Here is a 19,823-nt window from a genome sequence, read left to right on the forward strand (position 1 = left end):
AAATGAACACTTCACTACCCCACTGTAACGATTTTATTAACACAAACCAGTTCACAGTCAGTAAGGACACCCTGTCAAAGCAAATTGATTTTTTTCTACTGTTTTGCTCCCCCACTGCAAGGCTTTGGCTTCTGCCAGCAGGGCTTGTCCCTGACTCGTGAGTGTGCCCTTTGCTTCCCAGCACTCAGCCCCACATGCCTTTGGGGCTCCTTGCTGGCCTGGCTGCAGGGCTCTGCCCACAGCCCAAGGGATCGGGGCACTCATGGCACAGGTCACCCCATGGCAGCACTGCTGAACCCCAGGAGCAGGTCCCAGAGGAAGCCCAGCAGCAGCAGGAGGTGGCCAAGGGCTGGTGTGGCTGGCAGGGCTCTCACCCTGTGCCCTGGGAGCTCAGGGACAGGCGTGGGGCAGTCACAGCCCTTGGCCTGACTCTGCCAAACCTCACATCGCATGCTCTGTGTGCAGAGGCTGCCCCAGTTCGTCCGGGGGTTACCACACATTTTTGTCATGCTTGCAAAATGCTGTTACCACAAATTGCAAAAACCAACCTCATCCTCATCTGATCAGAGTGAAACCAGCACAGCTCTGCACCACGTCTCCAGCATGTCCGGTCCTCTGCGTGCTCCTGCAGGCATACAGCTATTGCTCAGACATGCTTTCATTTGCTGCTTTTGGATTTCTTTTTCCATTACAGACTCTGTGGCCCGTGAAAGTGGCTGGTGACCACTGCAGCCAGGGTGCTTGTTGCCACAGTTACTGGCCATGGCACTGCCTTTTGCTGAGGGCTGATGTGGCCTTTCCATGCACAGATGGCTGCAGTAAACCTGAAGGTGTTGGGGAGTCTCTACTGGGCTCTTTCTGAGCATTACATCAGGGCTGCCACCAGCATCCTGCAGACAGGGGCGTGGCTGGGGCTGGCTGAAAAGCCCACCCCAGGCTCTTCATTCCCTGTCCTACCAGGTGAGCAGCACTCCCTCGGGTGACCCTGTCCTGACAGGGCAAAGCGAGCAGGGCACCCACTATCTCCCCACTGCCAGCACCCAGGTTCCACTTGACAGCTCCTACCACCTTGATAACTCCTCCTGACCTCGCCCTGGTGGCTGCAGTGGGCCAGACATGGGGATGAATGAGTGGCTGCAGCATGCAGGCACTCTGGGAGACTCTGGGCATTCCCAGAAGCAGAGCTGCTGGTAAAAATAATATATTTAACAATTACTACAAGTTCTGGAGGCTCTTTAACCTGTGTGGAGAACAGCTTACCAGCACAAGTCCTCATGACAGACCACTTCTGTCTGTTGCTGGGCTGTGGTGTGGCTGGGTGCACATGCAAAATGTTGGGGAGCCCTCCCAATTTCTTTCACTAGAGCTTACCAGGTGGGTTTGGCTGTGAGCCAGGCTGGAGCTCAGCCCCCTCCAGAGCCTGATGGCAATGCTCTGGGTGGGGCTGGGCAGTCCATGGGTGCTGGGAAGAACTCAGGTAACAGGCACAAAAAAATGAGGGCTGTCACAAGATGCTGTAATGAACTGCAGCCCTAAGTCAGAGCTGTGCTCTGCCTTCACCCATGAAATGCAGCAGGGGCAGAATTACCCCATCAGTCTCACTGCCACCACAGTGGCAGGGTGTGCAGAGCCATCAGCTGGGGACACACAGGACCACAGTTCTCTGCCTAAGAATGCCATGTCATATGCTGGAATCATATGGTTCATCTTGTGCCAGTAATCAAGTCACTCAAAAAGTCAGGGCATGAAAGTTCTTTGGCAATGCTAAAAGCAAAATGTAAGGAAAAACTTCCCCTTCCCTTACTCCATAAAAGTTCAACACTGTGCAGATGATCTAAAATTTTTTTGAAGTCCTAAAGGCTGTCTGGACTGTAAATGTTTTATATTGGGTACAGGGATCTCCTGCATCTAAAATAGATGAGACACTTTAGTCTTTCCAGACAAGAGACACAAGACATACAGCAGAACCCTGCTATTGTTGGAGTCTGGCTGTAGGAAAAGCAACTGCAAATGGCTAGTCTTGGTATTCTGCTGTGCTTTGTACTTAAAAGTATGTGTTTTATCATGACAGGTGAGGAGAAGCTGAACTTTAAAGGCTTAGATTGCTCTAGCAGGAGGCCTACAGGAGGTTGTCTGACTTGACTCCAGCCCAGGTCATTGTGCTGGTCATACCCCCTCCCAAATTCTTAGTTTTGCACCTTTTCCTGTTTTGCAGGAATATAATTTTCCAAAGGTCCTCAGAGCCTTGCCTGCCTTTGGCACTATGTAGGCAGGCATGGCAGGCTGATATTCTTGCTTTGAGCCCAAATAGGTTTGAGGATGCAGCAGAAGCTTTCTGGGGTGCTGGACTTGTGAAAGCCCGGTTTCACCCCCCTGCCTGCTCAGGGCTCTGCAGCGGCTTGGGTGTGCAAGCCCCTGGACTAAGGGGTGAGGGGACACATCACACAGGGCAGGGACAAACCAGCACTGCCCCCACAATCAGCATTTCTAAATGAGCACTGGGCTAATCATCACGGCTCCTATTTCCATCCCCACCTGTCACCTATGTCAGATCACTTATGGGGACACCAGAAGGCAACTAAATGAGGAGAGCACTTTGGTATTACACGGCAGCTGGAGCGGCAGCTGAGTGAGGGGCATTACAAGGCTTCAAACACCTCCACTCTTGGCAGAGCTGCCCTGCGGGGGTGGGACACATCCCCCCGGGACGGGGCTCCCCAGCAGCGCGGCTTCCCGCGGGCTCAGCAGCCGCCTGGCCCTCCATCCCCACCTCCCTCCATCCCTCCCCGGGGCGGCGGAGCTGCTGCGGGGCTCCGGCTCCCCGCGGTGGCCGCGGCGTGCGCGGTGCTGGGGCGGGCAGGGGCCGGGGCCGGGGCTGGGACTGTCCGGCCCTTCCCGGGGAGCTGCGGTCAGTCAACAGCGCCAGCTGCGGCAGGAGCAATTTACAGACACGAACGCTCCGAATGTGTATAGGTAAACCCCCACAACGTATCTCCGTGCGTGTGTGTACGCACATAGCGGTGCGCCTGTCTCTGCACGCAGTTGTGTGTGTGTGTATAAACATATATGGGTGTATAAACATATATGGGTGTATAAACATATATGTGTGTATAAACATATACGGATAAATAAACGCGTATAAACTCTATATGTGCGTATATACCCATATAAATATATATTCATACCTGTGTGCGTACACGCACAGTGCATAAACTATCCATGTACATACGTGTACATACATGTGTATAAACTATCCGTGCTCCAGCATGTGCACACCTACACACACACACGCACATTTGGACATATGTGCACGTATGTTATTCGTCCGCCTGTACACACGTGTCCCCTGCCCCTGGGGTGTCCCCTGCCCCTCGGGTGTCCCCTGCCCCTCGGGTGTCCCCATGTCCCTCCTGTATCCCCTGCCGCTGGGGTGTCCCCTGCCCCTGGGGTGTGTCCCCGGGCCCCTCGGGTGTCCCCGTGTCCCTGGGGTGTCCCCTGTCCCTGGGGTGTATCCCCGTGTCCCCGGGGTGTCCCCTGCTCCTCGGGTGTCCCTTGTCCCTCGGGTGTCCTCTGCCCCTGGGGTGTCCCCTGCCCCTGGGGTGTGTCCCCAGGGTGTCCCCTGCCCCTCGAGTGTCCCCTGCCCCTCGGGTGTTCCCCTGCCCCTGGGGTGTGTCCCCTGTCCCTGGCGTGTCCCCTGCCCCTGGGGGGTTGTCCCCTGCCCCTGAGGTGTGTCCCCTGTCCCTGGGGTGTCCTTCGGGAGTCCCCTGCCCCTCGGGTGTCCCCTGTCCCTGGGATGTCCCCTGCCCCTCGGGTGTCCCCTGCCCCTGGGGTGTCCCCTGCCCCTGGGGTGTGTCCCCTGCCCCTGGGGTGTGCCCTGTCCCCGGGCTGTCCCCGGGCCGGGCTATCCCGCTGCCGGCCGGCGGGTGGCGCTGTTGGCCGCGCCATCTCCTGGGAGGCGAAAGGCGCCGGTTCAGGAGCGGCTCCGGGAAGTTCGAACAATTAAAAATATCGCTCCATTAATCTCTAAGTATGTAACGGAGAAATGAGGAAAAAAAAATGCCTTCAGAAGAACTGCTCAGTTTTCGAATGTATTTCTCTTAGAAATGCGTTTCCACGCGTCTCGAGCCGCATTAGAATTGCTCTGCTTGTGTTTTCATACCAGGTAATATCCTACCAGCTTGTCAAGCTGAAGTCCCTTGGGGAGTGTTTGCCGTGCCTGGGAGGAGTGATGGGCAAAGCAACCCGAGGTGCAGCAGTCCTAGGCTCTCTCACACAGGGCACCTCCAGCTGCACAAGGGCATGGTTAACTAGATTGGGGCGAGTAGCTGCAGGGTCACAGAAATGATGCTTTGCAGAAAAGTTGTAATAAGTGACTGGGTTTCATCTCATTTGAACGGAGACCAAAACCTCCAAGCCCATCGAGCAGAATGCAGCAGCCATGGGTTTACACCGACGACTGATTCTGCAGCACCGCAGGAGCGTGGGGAGAGCACAGGGGGAGAGGCTGCTGGGGCTCCCCAAAACAGGGAGGCTGTTGGGGGTGAGAGGGGCCGTGGCATCACCCCGTCAGCAAAATCCCACCAAACATAAACCCTCCCAGTCGCCCCAGCTAACATTCTCCTGAGAAAGGGCTAATCTTTACATGCCTCAGCCTTTCCCAACACATCCTGGTTCACAAGTTCAGCGGCTTCAAAGTTACGTCTGATCATTAACCCTGAAAGACTGGAGATTACTGAAGCGTTTAAACTGCATGTTTGAGAGGGCTGAGAAGCACAAAGCTCAGGCACAAATCTGTGCCCAAATCCCGAGACAATCTTCATGAGGCAGATGGAGGGGTTTGGTTCAGCTGTGTGATGCCTGCACATTGTGTAGGTTTGTGTTCATTTCTTTTTAAAGCTACTTTTGAGCAGCTGATGTTTCAAAAATGGTCATGGATTTTGGGTGTATCTGCCCATATGGTCTGTGGTGAGTATGGATGGGCTTACTGTTCCTGTGGACTTCTGTAAGAGAGATGAGAGGGTCACAGCTCTTCATTTTTGACAAAAAATGCGAAAATTGCTCTTTTCCTGTGCATTTTCTCTATCACTTTTATTCTTGATATGACAGGTACAGAAGAAAAAGCTGTTTGTGACCATGTTACACACAAAAACAGCAGCAGCAGAAGCTCCATCTATAGTGGAGCTAGTTTTCAGTTTATTTCCATGGAGTGGCTTTTGATGTCAGAACCACAGGGAAACAGGTTGGAAGAGGCCTCCTGGGGCCACCTGGCCCTCCCTCTTGCTCAGCACGAGTCCAGCTCCGTTGGGCATCTCAGCAGCAGTGAGTCCCTTGGCAGTGTGATTCACAGAACCATGATAGCAATTTTGGGAGGATCTGAATGAGCACTGAGGAGCAAAATCATTGGTATTCTCCTTGATGTGATTTAATCTTAATGCAGCTCATTAGTCTTCAAGGGTGAGAGTCTTGAACCTGATGGTGCCAAAGGATTAACCTAAATTTAAATTCCGTAGGTATAGCCTCAAAAAATGGGAGGTGAAGGTCACATAGTGAAGGAAGCCCGTGAATACAGCCCTGTCTGTAACACTGGAGCTCCTGTGGGCAGAGGTCGAGCCCCAGGTGCCCCCAGGGCAAAGCTGGCAAAGGGCTGAGGCTTTGAGCCCTGCTGGTGCTGATGTTCCTGAGGGTCAGTGAGGGATCTGCTCCAGGCAAAGTGGAGCCCTCATCTCATCCTTAAGGAGGAACTGCCAAAGAAGCCAGAATCAAGCACTAGCTGAGGTTGATGCTGATTTATTTTTCACCTCTTTGTATTGCTGCTACCTGGCAAACAGGGATCGGTGGGTAAAGCTGGATCCTGCAGCACAGACACCCTGCTGGGACAGACGGGGACCATTCCCTGCCCGTGGCAAGGTAAGCTGATGGGCCAGGGGCTGCTCAGTGGGCAAGAGACCATCTCAGCTGCACATCCAGGCATTGTCCCACCTGCACATCCAGGCACTGTCCTGCCTGCACATCCAGGCATTGTCCCACCTGCACATCCAGGTACTGTCCCACCTGCACATCCAGGCATTGTCCCAGCTGCACATCCAGGCATTGTCCCACCTGCACATCCAGGTACTGTCCCACCTGCACATCCAGGCACTGTCCCAGCTGCACATCCAGGTACTGTCCCACCTGCACATCCAGGCATTGTCCCACCTGCACATCCAGGCACTGTCCTGCCTGCACATCCAGGCATTGTCCCACCTGCACATCCAGGTACTGTCCCACCTGCACATCCAGGTACTGTCCCACCTGCACATCCAGGCACTGTCCCAGCTGCACATCCAGGTACTGTCCCACCTGCACATCCAGGTACTGTCCCACCTGCACATCCAGGCACTGTCCCAGCTGCACATCCAGGCATTGTCCTACCTGCACATCCAGGCACTGTCTCCTGCAGACTCTGCTCCCAGGCTGGGGATGCCAGGATTGTCGCAAGCCTGGCCTGGATGGCAGTGGCTGCCCACCAGCCTGCAGAGCACAGGAGTGTGGTGGCCATGGCCAGCCTCTCACCCACCAGGCACAAAACACCAGGGTGTGGCTCCGTTTCATCTTTTGTCTTTCATCTCGTAAAATTGTCCCACAATGCCCAAGCAGGCTGGCATGTTTTCAGCACGGAAAACCAGATGTTGCCAACTTTCCAGTGGGTTGTGCTTGGTGCTTTATGCTGTTACTTTAGCAGAAGTATGCACGTCATGCCTCCTGCAAAAAACAGATAGGATTTATTCCCTGAACAAGGGTCAGCTCTGTTTTCAGCTGCCTTTGTCTCTGTAGCAATGTCTGTCTGGGTCAGAAAAGTTGCTGTCAGCTTCCCATGAGCATGAGTTCAGTAGCATTGCAAGACTCAGTCCTCTCCCAGCCACTTGCTTACCTGGCCCCTAAGCAGCTGCTTGGTTTGTGCCTGCAAAAGTACTCGCCTGAATATTTTTGCCAGTAAAATGAGTTATTTTTTTTCATCTGTATTTTTAGACATTAAACCCAGAGTTTAGTCATCAGCTTTATGCTTCCTATCTGTGTGCAAGTGCTGCAGAGGAGATAAATATAGATATAGATATATAAATATACATGTGTATAGATGTATGTATATAGGATATACACATACACACATAAGTGTATCTATGTGTATATATATATTACACACACACATATATGTATAGATATAATATACACACTCATTCATGCTATGCAAAAGACCTGTCCTAGAAAAGGAAATCTGTACCTGGGGGTATGGGCTTTCCCCAGACAAAATGAAGTTTAGAGGAGGAAGGATGCCCTTGCCTTTGTGTGCACTGCAGGGGTGTGATCCTCTGGCACCAGACCTTCCCTGGGGCATCAGCAGAGAGGAGGGCAGGCTCACACAGTGGCCAAAAACCTTCTGGCAGAGTCTCTGAGATGTCCAAAGAAGTGGTGCCAAGCCACATGGGCCAAGGCTTGCGAGTGGCTGCAGGAGCTGCTGCATAAATTGCCTCAAGTTCTAATGAGGGAGGCTCATGGTCTTATACTCATCTTCATGACAAGTGCCCAGCTTCAAACCAGGAAGAATAAGTAAAATTCTTCCACAAGTTTTATTAGCATATTCTTTCATAGTTAGTGGAAAAATAAAGTGGCACATTACTCATCTCAGAAATACAGCAGAGCAGTATGAGGGCAAGGGATGGGTTTTTAGTGGTGGTAGCTTTTGTGGACCAATTACTGTAACTGAAATATAGTCTCTTTAAAGAATTGTAAGCACAAATCCACGCAGGGAGAGAGCCTTGCTACGTCACTTCAGGCTGCCTTTTCACCTTGTTTTTGATGCACAGATAAAAGTGACAGCTAGCTTTGCAAGAGCTATCTGACATGTTCTGCCATGAACTGGGGCACTGAGCAGTCAGGGCTGTGGAGTGGGGAACACATTGAGTTCCCTTGGCTGGACAGGGCAAACATGGTCACTGTCACCCTGAGGGGCTCCTCAGAACCTCACACTTCTGTGCCTGTCTGCCTGCACAACAGCTGGGGAGAGAAGTGTCTGTAGTGCAAAGGCAGGTTCAGGCTGACTCAGGTGCTGGGAATCACTTTTCTGCTGCAAAGGCTCTGGGCATCACAGCTGAATTCTCAAAGGAACAAAGCATTGGCAGTATGATAACCCTGGGGCACTGACAGGGCCACCTGCTGACAGACTGGCAGTGCCCTGCACAAGGTGAGCCTCCCTTCATGTCTCTGTGGGTGTGGAGAAGTTTGTATTCTTATGTGTGAATAAACACGCACGTAGACATTTCTATGTCATGTCTCTATACTCATGCATGTGTATACACATATTCTACACGTGATTCTACAGACATACAGACATTCAGACACATGCACAGACGTGTGTATGCAAATATGTGGACATGGGTGTACATAGAGACATCATACACAGGTTTGTACATACATAACACATCCATACTTCTGTTACACTGCTATATTGTATATATACACACTTATTCTATGTTATATTATATATATAAAATATAACTCTTGCTGTTGAGATCAAACTGTCCCTAAGGAGACTCAAAGGCTGGGACTGGTTTGCAGCCCTCTCTGCAGGGTTTCTATCCTGTCCTTCAGCTCCACCATGTTTGCAGAAATTCTGCAGTACCTCTGAGCCACAGTGGGTGGGAGCTGAAAGAGCTCTTGGTTCCAGCACTAAACATTTAGACCAAGGTCCAGCTGTTTAATTTGATTTGTTTGTTTAATTTTTATCTGTAGATGACATAAAGGGCCATAAGCACTTGTACTACACATGAGTATTGATTTCCAAAGGGAAGTAGCTGATGAATCACTGCAGGTCCAGCTCTAAAAGATGCCCAAGTGCAGCTTGACCCAGCATTCTCCTTGGGCCTGCAGGGAATGACTCCCCAGCAGTCCTGAGGGCAGTGGAGACAAAGATGAATGGCTCATTTCCCCTGTAATGCACCTCAGAAACAGGCTTTTATGAAAAATACAGCACAGACAAGATGGAAAGGGCGACAGTCATTTTCGAAGGTCGCACATACCATTTCTTTGTGGCAAGTTTGCCTCTGTGACTGACAAAAGCAGGACAAGATCAAGTGTCTTCCGTCAGACCTGGATTAAAAATGAAGTCATGTTGCTTGGAGAACTGACAGTCCCACCAAAAATAATAGAGGCTGCTGACAGTTCTGGCTTCACAATAAAAAACCTCTTCCCACGTTGTCAAAAGAGCTTCTCTGGTAAGGGCATAAATAAGGCATTATTTGAATGGAAATATTAACGGTGAGGAGCTATAAATCATATTGGTCTGCTGCAGTAACAGACTGCAGCTGAAAAACGTCTTCTTGTTTCTCATATATATGGAAATATATGTGTGTGTCTATAAACAAGACATGCACATCTATTCATATCTCTGTATATCTATGTATGACTCTATGCATGCTCCATACACATAATGGTAGCTAAAATTACTTAGCAAACAGTCCTTCCCCTAAAAGCAAATGTTTGGTGTGATGCACTGAGGGCTGTTGTGTAAGATTTGACTGAGTATTTTTCCCATACATAAAGGTTGTAACGTAGCAACCATTTTTTTCTGCTCAGAAAACACCGTTTCCAAGCTAATTATTACTGCCCTTATCAGTGGCCACTGTCAATGGCTCCTGATGCCCTGCTGGGCTGGGCAAGAGGCTCAGCAGCTTTGAGCAGCCACGATCTGGGTGAAGGTGGTCATGGAGAAGAGGCAAGTGAGGGCTCAGCCTGTGGCTGCACACTCATGGTGAGGGAGATATTTCCCATAGGAGCCTCAAGTGTTCCCACGGCCTTGCTGTGACAGGGAGCTGCCCCTAACTGCACAGTGGGACTGTGGACACTGCTTGGGAAGAGCCTACAGCCCAGGCCATGCTGCCAACCCTGCACTGGAGACAGTCAGGTCTTTCACTATGTCATATGTGTGTATAAATATACACATCCATATATATCTATATATATCTATATATATATATATATATATATCTCCATATATCTCTATCTCCATATATATATATATATATATGCATACAAATATATGTATGTTATATAAATATATGCACACATGCACAGGCATCCCTGCATGAACATCAGGGTGAAGGAGAACTCCATCTCTTGACATTCAGAACACCTCTCTGCCTAAAGGAGCAAAGCAGTGACCCTCAGGGACAGTGTCTGCAGTGCCCAGCTGGTGAGTCTGGGCTGTCCCCACCGCCCCGGGGACACCACAGGAATGTCCTGCAATCGCTGCTGTGAGCGAACCCCCGGGCAGGGAGAAAGGAGGGATTGCTGATGAGAAATTCCAGCCTAGTGCATCTCTCCCTGCAGGAGCTATCCCCAAAGGGACAGTGCCTGGCGGGCTGGGGACAGGACAGGGTCGGCCTGTGGTGCAGAGGCCAGGAGATCATGCAGTCCTGACCATGGCTGGCACCAAACTGGGCACTGCCAGCACCCCACACTGTCCCCAGCACTGGGCTCACAGGTGATGGAGATGTTGGGTGCAATGCCAACATGGGGTTACATAAACGTAAAAGCATTTTATATAAGCCTATTTTATCTGCAAATCATTTATATTTAGAACACCTATTTCTACTGGAAACACTAAAACCATATTACATAAGAGCTTGTTTAAATCCTTTGGCTTAAGGCTCGGGCAGGGGGAGGGGTTGGTTCAGGCATGGTGCATTCAGGCTGCAGTTTATAATCACAGCCTCAACCGGCAGCCAAAACCCAGTCTTAAAATCCTTTTTGCTTTCATTCCACGCTGCCCTGACAATAGCAAAATACTTCCCTGAAGGGTAATTTTCCTCTTTCTCAGCGCTGCCTTCGTGTTTGGAAACTTTCATTTATAATGCTCTGGATGTGCTGCCAGCACAGGAGAGGCGGCAGCTGAGCAGTGCCCCGTCAGTGTCCTTGTGCCCGGGCGGTGACAGTGGGTGGGGACGCTGCTGACATCACCTGAGAGGCTGCCCAGACATTCTCAGAAATTAAAAAATGCATTAACTGGAAACGACCATTTAGCACTATGAAATTACTTACGTTGTCATTCATGCAATGATATTTTCTAATGAATGAATTATTCCCCGAGCCCTCCCACGAGGGGGAGGCAGGAATGGTGGTGATGATGGCCATCAAATCCATGTCTAATGCACCAAAGACAGCTGGACCCTTTGGATGCTCACTCTGCCCTGCTGCAGCCCTGGAAACATCTGTTCTCACCATATGCCAGAACAAGCTGCTCCCTACAAGGCTGGGGTAGGCTGCCCCACCCCACCCCATGCTGTTGGGCCATGGGGGTGCACAGGGGGGCTGTGTTACAGCCTCCCCACAGCAGCACAGCACAGCTTTGGGCATAGCAGCCCCTTCTCATGCAGGCAGGGGTGCTGTGGTGGCAACCATAGCACTGCTGTGGCAAACAAGTCCTTACACAGTATCTGGATGCTCTCCCACCTTGTTTTCCTAGTGTGAGGGACTCCAGAAGTGGAGAAGTGGAAGATCCCACCTCACAGTGATGATGCTGTCCGTGAGAACTCTCTGTTGGCATAAGCCATCAATGCTGTTGTGGTGAACAGCACAGCTCCAGCAACAGCAGGTACAACTGACCTTCCCTCCTTTACTGTCTGTCTAGGCCAAACCTTCTGTCTTTTTATCCCTCCCTTTTGAAAGTAAGGTCAGGAATCCGTCCTCCTCACTTGCTTTCTAAGGCAGCATGGCCAGGGCACTGTCTCCAGGCTGGATGTACCCTGTACTGGTGGGATGTGCTACCTTTGCACACACACTGCTCTCCCAAACGAACAGGGCTGGGGGCTGGGCTCTCCACTGCTTTCTCATCTGGACTCCACCTTTAATCACCATCACTGCTCCAATTCTCCCTGTAAGTGTTCCACATTCAGGTGACATGGTTCATCAGTTTCTATAAATGCCCAGGACACTGCAGAGATTTCAGGGACAAAGTAAGAGCTACAGCTGTAAATGACTTTCCTCCTTACCTTAATTTTCCAACTCCCTTAAAGTGACTCAAACTCCAGCATCACAGGATCTTGGTTTGTCCCACCCCAGTCAGCACCCTGCTCTTTCAGGATGAGGTTTAACTACTTCATCTTTCATTTTCCCTGCTATATAGTAGAAAAGACAACACACAAATTTTTGTGTGGGAGGAAGGCAATTAACATCTGTGCGTGCTGCAAAGCCCCTTGAGACTTGCTTTCCCTTTGCAGGAAGTGAAGGTATCCTAAAGTGTTTGAAAGCCACACCATTCCCAGATTTCTGTGAGCTCAGCTGTGTGGGCAATGGGGCTGGGGTGCCACCTGGCAGTGAGATGGAAACTGAGTTCCTTGGTGCCCAGAGGCAACATTCCCTGCTGGGAATTACCCCAGGACATGAGCAGTGGCATCTCCCACTTGGTTTTTGCAGCAGCTTCATGAGTATTTTAAGGAGAAGGGGCAAAGGACCAAGTTGGGCTGTTCCTGATCTGCTGCCACTGGCCTCACTGGCAGAGAGCAGGGCGCCTGTGCTGAGGAATGGAGCTTTCCTGAGCCCTCCTGGCTGCTCAGCCCCACCATCCCAGGGCTGGTGCAGGCTGCCCTGCCTGCTTGCCAAGTTCCCCACACATCTCCACTCAAATCATTTAAGCAAATTCTTCTCATACTTCACTTGAGCCAGACGCTGTAAATTGGATTGAAGTGGTGCCTGGAGAGATTTCTCATGTCAAATATGTAAAACTAACATGAATTTGAACTGTCTCTGGGCTGCCACAGGGGTGTTGCTCCCCACAGTCCCCTCCTGGCATGCAGGGAGTTCTCCAGATGTGGCTCCATGAGTTTGAAGCCAGCTCCCCTGGGACACTGCCCACAGACTCCAAAATTGATGTCAAAACTTGCAACAGTGAAGAAGTTCATCTTGAAAATGCATCTCTTTATTTAGTCTTGGTCAAAAATTGTACAGGGGCTGATTGTTAATGGAGAAGGGCATCCCACTACTCCAGAAAATGGCCTGAGTTCCAGGGGCAGTTGAGCCCTTGACTTCAGTCAATTATTTCACTTTATGCACTCCATCTCCTCCTATTATTTATCACTTACAATAAAAGTCAAGTGATATAGTGAACATCTGGGACATTCATGGATGAGCATAAGACTTTGACTTTGATTTCAAGGACCTGGAGAACAAATCTCATTTTTCTGAGCATGGAAGAAGAGAAACTGAGGTTATAGGAAACACTGGTTACACTGGCATCCTCAGGACTCAAAATATCTGGAATACTGATGAGAAAAACAAGTTGCAGATACACCAGGGGAAGCCCAATTCCCCTGCTGCAGGACCTGTGTGGTGCTGGGCAGAGCCTGCCCTTTACTGAGCTTTCCTTCCAAGCCCAACAGCCATGCCTGGCCAGCTGGGATGCCTAACTGGGGGAAGACCTGATGTGTGGGAAGAGCTGCTCTGTGTTAACTGGCTGATTAAAGCTGGGGACATGGTCCTCATCCAAGGGCTGTTCTGCATCCATCTGGTTCTGCACTGCATTGACAAACACTGGCAACTTGCAATGCACATAGTATATTCAATTTAGCCATGGAAAGTAAATAAGTGGATAATAGTTTGGACTCATGGAAAATAGCAATTTTCATTTTACCTAAAAACAACCCAGTTGGATTTAGCCTCAGAGATTTTCTAATGCATTTTCTAATGTCTCAATGACCTCATAAATTACGGAGCAGTGAGTTCACACTTGCTTCTGAGCACAGTCCACACCTGCTGGAGCCTGGGACCTGCAATGTAGAGCCCTCTCATGGGCCCACCACAGTCTCCAGGCTGAAACCAGTGTCTGGCACTCCAGCTGCCCTGCTCCCAGAGGAGCAGAAACACCTCATTGCTGGGTGTGCAAGGCACTCCAGAGGCTGGTTGGGCACTGGCCAGCAGCCCCTGGCCAGCCCCAGCTGGTCAGACAGGTCACAAACTGGCACTGAGGATGGGAACCAGCTCCCTCAGCCACCCCAGGGCCTGCCACCCCTGCTGTAAATCCACAGCACTGACTGCTGCTGTCAGCCCCTGGAAGGAAGAGGCAGTTTAGTGAGAGACAAACTCTGCTTGGTTTGTGTTTTGTCGTGGCTGGAAGGACGCCATGGATGGCAGCTCGGGGAGCAGGCTGTGATCAGCTGGGAGATATCCAGCTCCCTGCTGGCAGCCGGGCCCTGGAACAGCTCCATCCCTCTGCCTGGCAGCTCCTATCTGCTAAATAAATGGGATCCCAGCCCGATGTGTTGTAGGAAATGGTTTATGACCTTCATCCAACAAGAAAGAATTCAGGCAGGTGTTGAGAGAAGGTGAGTGAACGCATTGGTGTAAATAGCCATAATCAGTCATATTCTGGGGAGAAAAGATGCCAGTCTGCTCCCAGCAGAGCTGTGCTGCCTCTGCCTCATGGCTCTGATGTGAGTCTCCACGTGTGAGAACTGGGTGTTTTGCCCCAAACAGCCCGTGTGAGAACCTCCCTGATCCCAGCAGCCTTCTGCAGCCAGCCAGCCCTGCAGCCCCACTCTGTTACCAGATTTCCAACATCCTGTTTTCACTGGGATTATTTTAACCTTCCTGTTTCCCATCATATTTTTCCTCCTGCCCATGCCAACACAGACTGCAATTCCTGGCAGGCAGGGTGGAAACCTCCTCCCTGGGCTGCACCAGCATTTTGGAGGATGAGCTGGACTCTGCCCTGGTCACTGCTGGTGCTGGTACCCACTGCTGACCCACCACGGCCACCCAGCTGCTTGCACAGCATTGTGAGTCCACTCACAATGAATCCCTAAAGGAACTCTGTGCTTTCATATTTTTCTGTGTGTTGGCTGAAGAACCAAAACACCTGCTCCACTGCTGATGTCATTATGGTTTTATCCAGGGAGGAGAAATGCTGCAAGGTACTGATTACCTGAGCCATACAGGTGGGGGCAGCCAGCCTTTTCCAGGCTCCAGCTGCAAACAGTGAGCCTCTCCATGGCTGCCCAGCTTGTCAGAGCTCCACTTAGGCTTCCAGGTTTGCTTTTCTCCTGGATTTGCTCTGGACAATGAATCTCCTTGCCCTGTGCAGGTCCCTGAGCCAGTCACAGGTTTTTTACCTTTGCCTTGCTGGAAGTGGATGCTGTACTGTGGGTGAGGCAGTTACAAGGCCAATAGAAATACAGATACAAATGCCAGCAATCCCAAAGTACATTCCTGTCCACTCTGCACTCCAACAGACTGGCACCTTGCTGCTTCACAGGGCTAGGTGTGATGTCAAACTGAGAGACTCAAGCAGCTGAGAGTCTCTCTGTATAAAAGCAAGTAAAAAGAAAGTAAATAATCATGGAAAACCAGTGAAATATCATGTGTAAGGGTCACAGATGATTTAGATGATTTAGTATCTAGAATTTAATCTTTCAGTATTTGTCAACATCAAATCTGCTAAGACTCAAACAATAGCAGAAAATATCTGAGACAAATATGATACAAAACAAAAGCCAAACCCATCTGCTTTCTTAATCACAGGCTTTAGGAATGTTTCTGCTAGTTACCCAGCTATTTCAAGAGCTGTACTGTCTAAATCTATACCCAAACAAACACGGAAGTCACAATAAATCTGTCATTCAGTGTTTCAGGTCTGTGCTTTAAATCCTTCTAAATGATAACATTCAAGACAGACATTAAATGGAAGCATTGTTTCTCTACAGCCTCTAGCACTGATGATTTAACTAATCCAGTCTGAATGGCATCACCAAGAATGAGAAAATGTCCTTTCACTCTCTGAATCTGGTTTTGGAGCATCCATTGCTGAAGCCTGAGCTGCAAATTAAAAGATCAACAATCTTATAAAGCAGAAAGTCTATCCTGGCTAAACTTGCTTTTTGGGAAGATGCTCTGGAGATGATAACACAGAAAAATGATGAGGTTTATCATAATGAGGTTTACCTTGCACCAGCCACAGTGGGATTAGTGTGGCTAATCCACACTACACTACACAGCACCAGAGTTCTGGGATATGGCATGAGGAAGATGGCACAATTCAGATATAAATGAAAGCCTGTATTTTATTAGTCCTTACATCTATTCTGAGAGTGGCCAGTGACCTTGAACCAAGCAGGCAAGGGATCACCCACTTCTCTTGGACTATATTCAACCATGAATGATTACTAGAAGAATATAATAAGCCTGCTAGAAGAATATAATAAGCCTAAACCAAAAGTTACAAGAAATCTGGAAAAATGTAAAGTGTAAGCTAAGACACAAGTAATGCAGAATGATACCAAATTAGGACAAAATAAACCAGCCTTCTACCAAAGTTGAAACTGAAGAAAACCCATCAAAGCATCAGCCACCAATTCAGTAATGACTCTGTGCTCTAGAAACACAGATTGGATGTAAGCATAGATTAACCCAAGTCCCCAGGGACAGATGGAAAAGCCCTTCCCTGCTCTCCTTCCCTCCAGCCATGCTCTTACACAGCGTGTGAGCTGTGGGAATTGTCTCCCAGCACCTTTGTGCTGGGAACAAGGGAGCCAAAGCTGGGACATGAAGGGCAATGGAATTGCTGGCTCTGATGCTGGACAAGTCACAAGTTCCCTGTCCCACCCACAGCTGCCAAAGGCACACTTTGTTATTTCATACCACATGTAGCAATCCAGGCTGGGTGACATAAAGGTTAAAAGTAATTTTGGCCGCAGTAGCCCGGCACAGAGATTACAAAAGGTATTTTATTATCAGAGTTCTCTATAGAAGGGCTGCTCAGCAGTCAGGATGCAGCAGACAGATTCCTGAGGAAAGCAAATGACACATGTGGCTGCTGCCAGTACTGACCCAGCTATTTGCAGAGCGTGGCCATACCTGGCCATCACCGCGTCCCCAGGGGCTGCTGGGCACAGCTCCCTCTGCACATGGCCTGGTGCACACAAATCACCCCATCAGCCATGACACTGCCCAGCCAAAATCAGCCACTGAACTGTTCAGCAGTCAGTATTTTAAGGAGTTCTCCAACAGCACTCAGTGTAAGCAGATAACCATTTTAAATATAGACACTGGAATGGATGCCTGAGTGCTGGGTGCCAGCAGTGATCTGGATTATTTGCTTGTTACTAAATACCCCCTGGCATTACTTCCCAGGTTGCTCAGCTCAGGTCTGACGCAAACAGTGGCAGAACAGCAAACAAGAATTTACAGGATTTTGTAAGAACTGAAATAATTCAAGGAGTAAGGAACAAATTGGTTTAGGGCTGCTGTTGCTCAGGGCTGCATCTTTGGAAGAACGAAGACAGGTTACTGTTTAATTACGTGTAAAACCCACCTGAAGGCTTGACAAGCACTTCCAGATCTCAGCAGCAGGAAACATGAGTATAAATCAAGAAAAGAAGACTTGTGGGAGCAGATTTAGCTCAAGGATGATTCTCCTCTTGATATCCAGCAATAATTGCACCCCAATGTGCCACTGAATTCCTTGGGGTTCTCCAGGATTTGCACTATACACATGTGAAGAGTAGGGAATGAAAGTCCCTATGTGGAAAAACTCCTACATCCCTGACTATCACAGAGGTTAGAAAGGAACAGAAAAAATAACAACATTAGCTCCATGTACAAAAAACCCCTCTCTGGTGGATGCCTGTAAAAAAGGCATTAAAAACCTGTTCATAAACCAGTGCCTCCAGGCAATCAGCTGGACCAAAGTGGGAACTTGGCAAGGCTTTAAAAGGATGCAGCCGGCATGGCTCTAAGAGCTTCTGCAGCACAGAAAAGGCAATAGCAAGGTGACAGGAAAACAAGATACAACAAGGCACAGATTTTGCTGTAGGCAGCAAACCCTTTGCTGCAGATCCAGGTGCCCTGGTGAGCAGGGCAGGGAGGGGCAGCAGCAACAGGGCCTGCCCCAGTGCCCAGCTGGTTACAGAACCCCCACATCTAGCCCAGAGCCCCAGCAGACCAGCTCTGCTCACAGCAAAGACCAGCTAAGCTGTGCTACTCACACTGTCATCACACCACTCCCAGCAGCGTGGGCAAAGGCTTATAATAGCTAAGACTATATATAGCAACTCTGATTTAATTAAAATTAAATACAACTCTGAGAAAGCTAACTGACCATGGCTGAGAACTCTTGATCAGTACAAACTGTTCAGCAATTATTAGATCTCATGTGATGACAGGAGGTGTAAAAGGCTCTGTCCTGGTCTGTTGTAAACATCACCTCTCCTAGCTGAAGCTCTTGTTAAATATACTTTAAAATGCCGCCTTTTAATCAAAGGCCACTTGGAGAAGAAAGGGTACTTTTAAAAGATGGTTCATGTTCTCATTTCTTACTTGCTTTTTTGTTAAATAAGGGTGTTCCATTGTACTTGGCAAGCACCCTGGCGTCAAACAGTGGTCCCTTTATCTGGTTCATAATTTAAGCCTCTTCCATATTTTGTTTTTAAAGACAATGCTGTTGCTAGGTCACAGCCAAAGGGCTACGCATGTAACTGACCTATTTTTTCCTTCAGGGATAGGCAGGATGAGTACAGGGCAGGAACCATCTTCCACCCCATGGGAACAACCTGTGACACCCTGCAGTTTCTGCAGGCTGTTCTTCCAACACTCCTGCAGTTTGCCAAGGGAGAACCCAGCACCACACCCAGAGTACCTTCACTTTCTACCAGTGCTTTCACTTTGCATGGTCCTTACAAAACACTTTTGTCTCCACATAGGGAATTCCTTCTACTGTATAACCCCAACTGCCCAGCTACACCCCACAGTGACCCATGGATGGAGGCTGTTGTGACAGCAGGGTTTGCACCAAAGCAGGCAGCACAGCCTGTGCAGTGTTGCCTCCTCAGCACAGATAGAAGACAAAGGTAATGAAGCACCATGCTGGGTTTAGGCTCCACACTTGACTCTCCCCTTCCTTTAAGTATAAAATGTTCCCTTTGTACCCTTACAGTCTTCTTAAGTAATGTTTCACATGTGTTCTTAAAAGAAAAAAAATAAAGGGCAAAAAGGAAGGAAAAGAGATACTTCATTTGTACAAGATGTGTTTTTAAGCTGAATTTTGTTTCCCATTCTTCCACCCACATCTCTCCACCCACTGCTTTCCTCCAATCTCAACAAAAGCCTCCACAGCTCTTGGGAACAGTCCCTTGCCCAGAGAGGGCAGCTGGACACCTCCCTCCTACAGCCCACAGCCCACTGCTGTGCCTGCAGAAACACCCAGAACCGTGGCCAAGGACACACTCCCTGTCCCCTCTCCAGGTGCCCATCCTGTGCCACACATCCTTGTTTTATGCCAGGAGCAGCTGTGCTACCTGCCAGAGGAACAGGGATGGAAGAATCTGGAGGAACTAAAATACTGTCATAGGAAAAGCTGTAGGAGTGTGCCAGGAGATGTAGCTTTATTGTGCAGTTAATTATCTCCCTCTGGAACGGCTGTGATGGGAGGAACTGGAAGAGAAATACAAACTGTTCTAGGGCTTGCTGCAACAGAGACCTGACCTGCACATTTTGAAACATCCCACAGGAGCTCCCAAAATCTTGTGGAAGTGCTCCAGCCAGGCTCCTGGCTGAGCAAATGGCACATTCACCTTCACTGCAGGCTGCCACCAACGTGAAGGTGCTTGCACACTCTCACAGCAGCTTTTCCTTTAGCACTAATCTCTCTAAAACATTGATAAAACACTAACTTTGGTCACTTGTACTCTGGAAGTCAATGGATTTCTTTGAACAGAAGTGGTTATGGACACACTGTGTATTTTTGCTTTCACAGCCACAGCATGACAAAGGATTTTCCTCAGTATAGGCTGCAGGCACCAGGA

Source organism: Zosterops lateralis (genome assembly GCF_965231275.1).
Source record: "Zosterops lateralis genome assembly, chromosome: 13".
NCBI classification, from domain to species: domain Eukaryota; kingdom Metazoa; phylum Chordata; class Aves; order Passeriformes; family Zosteropidae; genus Zosterops; species Zosterops lateralis.